Source organism: Phalaenopsis equestris, unplaced genomic scaffold (assembly GCF_001263595.1).
Source record: "Phalaenopsis equestris unplaced genomic scaffold, ASM126359v1 Scaffold234960, whole genome shotgun sequence".
NCBI classification, from domain to species: domain Eukaryota; kingdom Viridiplantae; phylum Streptophyta; class Magnoliopsida; order Asparagales; family Orchidaceae; genus Phalaenopsis; species Phalaenopsis equestris.
This window is the reverse complement of record NW_018252854.1, coordinates 14,744-23,325: the sequence shown is the minus strand read 5'-3', so window position 1 is coordinate 23,325 and position 8,582 is coordinate 14,744.

The window sequence follows — 8,582 nt, the reverse complement described above, 5'->3', positions numbered from 1 at the left end:
TATATATATATAATTTTAAATGGATAATCTTAAGAGGGGTTATTTTGGGGAAGGTCAAGAGGATGTGGGGCTGACGTTGCGCCTAATGTGGATAAAGTTGTCTTATGGTGGGTTTACTCCCATGGGATACATGTGATGGATTAGCCATTAAAAGACCCGAATTTTCTCTCCACACATCTGACGTATCTCTACGTGCAGTGTATGTTATTCTTGAATTATTTTCAGGTTATTTCTGGGTTATTTTAAATTAAAAATAACCCAGAAATAACACAAAAATAAAGACCGCGGTTTATTTCTAGGTTATTTCTGGATTATGAAAAATAACTCAGAAATAACCTGAAAATAACTCAGGAATACCCTGCGCTGCACGTAGAGCTACGTCAGGAGCCCGCACAGAAAAATTTTTGCGTTAAAGGAGAGGTCGAGGCTCTTATAAAAAATAAAAAAAATTTAATAAAAAAAGGCTTTGAATTTGGAGTTATGTCCGGATAACGTACGCGATACACGGGAAAGTCTGTTTTTTTTCCTCAACTTTTTCTGTTCATCGCATCTGTTAACTAAATGCAGCTTACGTTTGTACTCCGAAAGAAATATTTTTTTCCTTCTTAATGAGTTTAAATTTATTTCGTTTTAAAAATTTAACTTGAAAAATATATTTTATATGAACAATAAAAACTATGTAATAACTTTGCATATTTATTGCCGTTTTTTGAAAGATTGTGCATGACTTTGAACGAAAACATAAAATAGATGCAACTCGCATTTGTTGGGCGAGTTGAGTGGGCAAGTTGGAAATTATATTAAGCAATATATTTTTTTTAATTTTATTTGTTGATTTGATATTTATTATTTTTTTATTATTTTTTTTATTTTTTAGTTCAACAAGTAGGAAGAAAGAGATGTATGATAGATCTTCTTCATGAATGAGGGTATGTTTGGGGGCGTGGTTGGAGGGCTTCGCGGCACTCCTTTGTTGGTTTCCCCTCTTTGGGAGCGCGGTAGGTTTACTTCGCGGCCACCGTTGGAGAAATTTTCGCTAAAAGCTGGCCGCGAAATCAACTCCGTGGCGCACATTCTGCGAATAAAACAAATGATGATAAATATAAATGATGATAAATATAAATGATGATAAAACGATTCTATATAAATGATGATAAAGAAGCTTGTAGTTCTTTTTTAATGAAAGATGTAGTTATTATATTTCGAATAAAACAGTGCGGCAAAAGCTTATGAATAAAAGAAAAAGTAATAATATAGTGAATAAACTTGAAATGGAATCAGAGCTGAAATGTCAACACCCATCTTTTGTTTTAAGTTCATGGAAAGAAGATTAGGTATGCATTAATGGTGAGAATATGAGCAATTTTAGGCTAAGTCAGCAGCTCTTTTGGACAAAATTCTAATTGGAAGATATTTTCTTTAGATTATCTACACATCAGAATGGAGGCTTTTGAAGTGAATAGAATATACGTCATGAGGATAAGGAATATGATCCTTTGAATTGTTAGATAAGTATTGGGAGAGTTTTCTAGCCGAATGTATTTATCTTTTTTTTTTTCTTTCTTACTTCTTATTTTAATTGTGCTACCATCATAGTAGTTATGATCATAAACTTGTTGCTTATTAATTATGATTTTTAAGTGAATTATATAACTTTAAGGCACCACAAATGATGAAGAAAGAAATTTGTACAACTTTAATTGCTTGAGTTGAGTGCAATTAAACTTAGCTTACTAAAGGTCTGTTCGAGCAGCTGCAGCTTCTTAATTTTTCAGCAGCAGCTACGCTCCCCTAGGAAGCTGCTGAGGAGAAGTTGACTATCTGTTTGTTGCACAAAGAGGAGTTTCAGTTACATTACGAAGGTTATTACTGAAACTCTTCTTCGTTCAAGGAAATCCCTGAAGGCTATTACTTCTCCTCGAGACCTCCAACTTTTAAATTTCATTTTCTGTATTTTTGTGTTCTGCTGGGATTCATCCATCTTTATGACCGTGGAGCTCCATCCTAGGGTTTTAACCCTTGAACTTGTATGGTTTTTTTGTTCCGGCCGAATTGTCTTGTTAATCTCATTGTTGGACTACTGAGAAGAGAGTCTATTCTGAGGAGTTTTGAAGCAACAGGAGTGGGGAGAGGAAGGAGGACTGGAAGATGATCATGGAGAAGCCAAGCTGGGTTAGGCATGAGGGTATGCAAATCTTCTCGATTGACATTCAGGCGGGGAATCTCAAGTTCGCAACTGGTGAAGAGTGGAAAAGCGGGGCTCAATCCGAAAAAAGCCAAAGTCGAACGCGGTTCTTGGAACTCTTTCCACGGTCGGCCAACGTTTAACCAAAAACGCTCCGCAACGCGCTCCCGACGTGCTCCCAAAAGGCCGCAATTCGCGGCTGTTCCCCACGACGCCCTCCCGACACGGTACGAACGCCCTTCCAAACAGGGTCTAAGAAGCAGCGACGTGGAGAGTTCATCTAACTAAACTCATCAAATACTCGACTTTATCGACCCAGGGTAGACTAAGAAGTGTCATAATGGTCGACCAACATGAGTGGCCTTAACTGTAGAGAATTCACTAGTAAGATCAAGACACCGTTAGCTTGAGAGACAACTAAATAAAGTAGAATGAATTCCAAAAAGGAACTCACGTACCGGCTTGGTATAATGTGCTAACTAGCTTGGAAGATGCATCAAGAGCATTCCACATAGAGACTCATTGAAGCTCAGTTAACTCAAGTGAAGTTGGATAGCATTTTTACACTCTTCCACCCTATTTTTGAAAAATATTGATGCATTTCCAAGAGTCAATACTATGGCATCTACATTTTAGGGCAACCTTTTATTAGATTATGTTGTTTATGATATTAATTTCTCTTAAAAATAACCTTTCTTATTGAGCTATGCCTCTAATAAATAGTCAGAGGTCAAGTCCAAGATTCATAGCACTATATCTAGTTTGAAAATTTAAGGCAATAAGAAAATTATAGAACTCCCCTTTTGGCTCTCTCGCTCCCGCTCCCTCCCTCCCTCTATCTATTTCTACTTTTCTCTCTCTCATCTTTTGTTTCTCTCTTGCAAAGTTGAAAGGTTAATTTCAAAAACATACCTGTTGGTTATACATCAGACGACCGTCGATAATAAACTAATGGTTTGGGATAGCCGATTAAGGCCAAAATAATTGCAATTGCTTCAAATTGTTACTCGCATGAAGTCAAGTAAAGCTAGATAACTAAAAAGCGCCCTTTGTTTACTTGAGAAAACATAAATGGAAAGAGAATTAGAGGTCCTATCAGAACAAATATAAATCGAACTATATATTGCACACTAGTTTACCAATCATTTTAGTTATTAAACTAAAATCTAATGAGCGAACACACAAACTAAACACAGAAGTAAGTGTAATGCATTGAAACAAAGAATTAAACTATTTGTACACAAACCAAAAAGAAATAAAACTTTTCCTAATAATCCTACTTGCCCTCCTTACCCTCCTCTTCAATATCCTCCTTTGCCCGTTACTTTTGGTCCGATGCCAAACGCATCCAATTCTACTTTCATTTTGACCTCATATTCTGACTTCATCTAAGCAAGCTGGGCAGGAATTCGTGTCTCAATGTCTACAATGAATGCGACAACCTTCCTACAAATCACTTCCTCCTGTGCAACAGACTAGATGAGTTGAATATATTGGAGGAGTGATGAGTGTCATAGTCCTGTGCCAGAGAACCCAATCCTGAGACCCTTCCCTTCTTCTTACCTTCAGCATCCTTTCTCTACAGTTCATAGTGAGATGGATCATGATTTGGGATCGTGAGCCCTCCTGTGTGAGAAGTGTGGCTCTCCTTCAACTGCTGGAAGGTTTTTAATAAAAAAATTAAAAAAAAAAGTTAGGGATAAAATTAAATTCAATAATTATTTGAATTCTATAACAATTATTCTTGTGATTTACATGTGTAACCTAGGATTTGTTGTCAACTCAAGTGTGATCTAACTGGCACTTATGGGTACGTGCATGAAACTCAACATCAGTAGACTTTATTTCTAACTCAAAGGCCTATCAAGTTAAGAAAATAATTAGTATATATTATTTTACAAGAAGAATTAATATGAAAATTAACTCTTAGTAGCCTCCTCAAAAACTCGGTATGTTGGAGCGTCTCACGAGTATGTTTGGAGGCACCCATGCCTCCATAGCGAGAGCACCGATTATCTTTTACCTCTTGATGCCTCCTTAAAGACTCGTCATTCGATAACCTGGAGCATCTTGAGCATTGAGAAATCCATCAAACACATCCTCCTCATGCAACAAAGGGTGCTAATTTGTCTTCTGTACCTTGCTAAACTTGTCACAAAGTCGATCACTCCCTTTATGTTTGAAGCTTCTTTATATATATTAAAGATGTACATGTCCATCCCATATGTGCTGATTCGACCAAGATGGACTCAAACATGTAATAGAGAGGACTTACACCAAAACTTTTTCTACTATAATATATGGAGGCTGATGGGCAGAATGCCCGTGCTAGTTCTGTTTCATGTCCTGTCTCACCTCGGTACAATGAGGGAGTTATGATTAGGCTTGTTAGCCCAGGCGTGGAACCGCAGGGTAATGCGATGCATATGGACAAAGTTTCTAAACTATTGGATGAGGAATGACAAGTACAAAAAAAATGAGACAGCGGAAGAAAAGGTGTAACAAGGAATTGGCTAATCTCAAGAGGGGAAGATCTTTGGAGGAATTTAATCACTATTATTCTGAGGGTGAACATGGTCGTACCCGAACTAGAGCTTCTAGAAAGGGTACTTCTTCTATCCATGTTTAACATATTAATTTGGAATATCCGGGAGTTGTGGATGCTTACTCCATTGGAAGACTAAAATTAATGACAATGATTCATAAAGTTGGGATTTTTGCTATATTGGAACCATTAGTTTCTTATCCAGATGCTCACATACTGGGCAAATTCAAAAATTTCTCTTCCTTCAGCAACTATTCTAATAAAATTTGGGTTTTTTGGCGAAAGCATATTTCTATTAACATTATGGTTGATTATGGCCAATTTGTGCATGGCTTCTTTCAATTGGAGGATTTCTCGGGTTGGCTAACATTTGTTTATGTGGGCACTTCCAATCCTGCTCGGTTCGAACTATGGAACAAAATACGACATATGGGGACCTACATTCATGATCGATGGTTGATGGGGGGAGATTTCAATATGATCCTTCACCAATCGGAGAGATTGGGGGGCCATAGGGTCATTTATTCCTTGATAGAGCAGTTTGATGAGGCATTGTCAGAAGCTAGGCTGATTGATTTTGGGTTTGTTGGCTCTAAATTTACATGGAGGAGGGGGAAGACTTTTTAAAGGTTGGATAGGTGCTTTAGAAATCAAAGTTGGATTTCTGATTGTGCCTTTTCTCAGATTCAACATCTTTGCAGCTCTGGATTAGATCATAATTCGCTACTCCTATCCTTTGATTGTTTCAAATAGATATTTGAATGTTTGGGTTAAGCATGAGAGTTTTTTAAATTTGGTTGCCACAAATTGGCATTGTTATGAGGTTGTGAACACTTGGTACTGGCTGTGGAAGCTTCATAAAAGTGTGGCTAATGCGTTTAGAACCTGAAATTGGGAGGTGTTTGGTGATGTCCACGAAAGGGGTTTATATGGTTGAGCGCATGGTTAAAATGTTACAGGAGATTGAGGAGATCCCTGTTGATCTAGTTCCTCAACTTCAGGAGGTTCACAAGGAATTTCTAGAGGCCTCCTGTTTGGAAGAGGAGCTTCTGCAACAAAAAGCTGGTGAGATGTATGATACACCGAAAATATATGCATGTTTAGACCCATATTTTATACTCATTTTTGGTGATTTGCACTTTAATGGAAGGTATTTTGATGTGTTCTTGCATGTTGTTGATTTTTATGGCTTAAAACAAAAAGAAAGCAAAAAAGAAGAAGTTTAGAGTCAAAATTAAGTTTTTGAAGAAATGCTCAGCACCGGCAGCTCCGAGGTCAGCCGTCGGCGCCGGCAATGCCGACGACACAGAATAAATTAACGCTTGAGATTTTTACTCAGCACCGGCGGGGTCAGACCAGCACCGACGGCGCCAAAGGTGATGCAGACCCTGTTTCTAGAATTTGATGTATTTTGATGACTTTTTAAAGAGTTTTTGGAAGCACCGCTTGGAGAACCGACCTTGGGCTCTATTTGGGGCTGAATTTCATCAGAAAATTCACTCCTCTACGTTCATTTTTCACTCCACATCATTCCATTCCACTACCATATTAGAGTCAATTAGTGATTTTGCTTCTATAGTTTAGAGTTTTTGTGATGAGATTTAGTGTGAAACTTTCCATAAGAGTGTTGGAGAAGGAGAAAAGTGAGAGAATTATTCTTCCTGCATTTCTAAGGAAAGGCTACAAAGGATTTGCTTTGAGAAAGAGTTCCAGATAAGTTTGTTTATTTATTTAGTGTTGTATGAACTTTATTTTATATATGAAATTTGTGTTTTGCCATATCTTTCTCGTGAAGTCTGAGTAGTTCCATCTATCTTTCCCCATACTTTGAGATATGGTGAAATGAATAGATAAAATGAATGTGTCATAATTAAAATATAAAATAAATTGTGATGATTTTTCAACTTTGAACTTAATTTACTTTTCAATCTTGCCAATTGATTTGTTAAAATATGTTGTGAAACATATGATCCGGGATATGAAGTACGAGTTCTACAATAGAGTGAGGATCATTTGATTTCATGAAGGAGAAATTTGTTCATGAAATTAAGTGCAAATAAATAGGGAAATATTCTTTGTTGGGTGTAAATTTGGATAATCTTTAGTGGATAATCTTTAGGGTGACAGACTAAAATCTCAAATTTGGTCTTAGTGTTTAAAAATTAAAGCGAGAATTAGTCTTCAGGTGAAGGGAAGTGGGAGCTCTGCTCTGGAGTGGGAGCCGGTATCCTCCTAGCCTAGCCACGGATTTAGGGACTAAACTTAAGATTAGCCAATGATTTTCTATGCACTGTATCAGGGTAGAGAATTAAAATTGCTCCTATTTGACACAATACATATTAAAAACATTTATCTCATCTCATTTCACCAGAATTTCATTGTAGTGGGATGAATGCTTTTTCACATAAGAAATCTTCATTACCCAAAAATAGTTCTTAGATTAGTAATTATTAAAAATTTGCATTTATATTTTGCTAATAGTTAAGTAATTTAGTTTGGTTAATATCCCAACATTCGAAATTAGTGACAACGATTTCGTTTGATTTTCTGTAAATTTCCTGTTAAAATTTATCATTGCTAACTTACACTTTCCTCGTGGGATCGATATTTGGGGCTTAAATAGAAAGTTCATTATTACTTAATAACAATATGTATACTTGCGTAGAATCCCATTATTCATTATTTATAATTTATATATATTTTTTACACAACTTACTTTTCATATAAGGATCAAGTTTTTAGCGCTGTAGTAGTGTCAACTTCACAAATCCTTACAAACAAAAAAATTCGGGATCAATGTACATAGGGCGACAAGAATACGAAGTTTTTTCATGCGTGTATCAAACAACGTAGAGCTTTGAATACTATTGTCCGCATTAAAAATGACCTAGGAGATTGGGTCACGGGGGAACATGAGATAGAGGAGAGGCTGTAAAGTACTTCACAAACCTTATTAAGGCTCAAGACACTACTGGCACTATATAGACACATTTATTTAATGATATTCGTCAGTATACAAGAGAATTAGATCTATGTAGCATTCCCAATGAAGATGAGATACCTAACGCGTTTGCTGATATTAACACTAATAAGGCTCCGGGCCCAGATGGCTTCACTTCGGATTTCTATATTAAATTTTGGAGCATTTTTAAGATTTATGTGGTTGCGGCGATACAAAGTTTCTTTGCGGGGGAACCCTCGGGCAAATATTTTTTGGCTGCTACTATTATTCTAATCCCCAAATCCACTCAAAAAACTTCTTGGGATCATTTTCGTCTGATTTCTCTTACTTCAATCATTTTGAAGGTGATTAGTAAAATTCTGGTGAAATGTATACAACCTCATCTGCAACAATTGATTTCTCTAAATCAATGAGCTTTTATTTAAGGGTGGGGTATTACCGATAATATTATGTTGGCGCGAGAGCTATTGTATGATCTTGATAAGAAATGTAGAAGTGGAAATCTAATCACTAAATTGGATATCCACAAAGCCTATGATTCTCTGAGCTGGGATTTCACACTTAAGGTGCTTAGTGAAAGAGGGTTCTCTTCCTCCTTCTACAAACTTATTCATACTTGGTTTCTCTCTAATAACTATAGTATTTTTATTAATGGCAGCATTCATGGTTTCTTTACTGTTATACGTGGGGTAAAACAGGGCGACCCTTTGTCTCTTGTTATTTTCATATTAGTTTTTGATTATTTCTCCGTCTACTTAATGACGTTTTTACAAGAAATCCTTCTCAACATTTTGCTCATAGATCCAGAGTTTCTGTTTTTCATATTGCTTATGCGGATGATGTTATATTATTCTCCAATGCTTCTAAGAATGTGATGCGCCCCTAGCGTG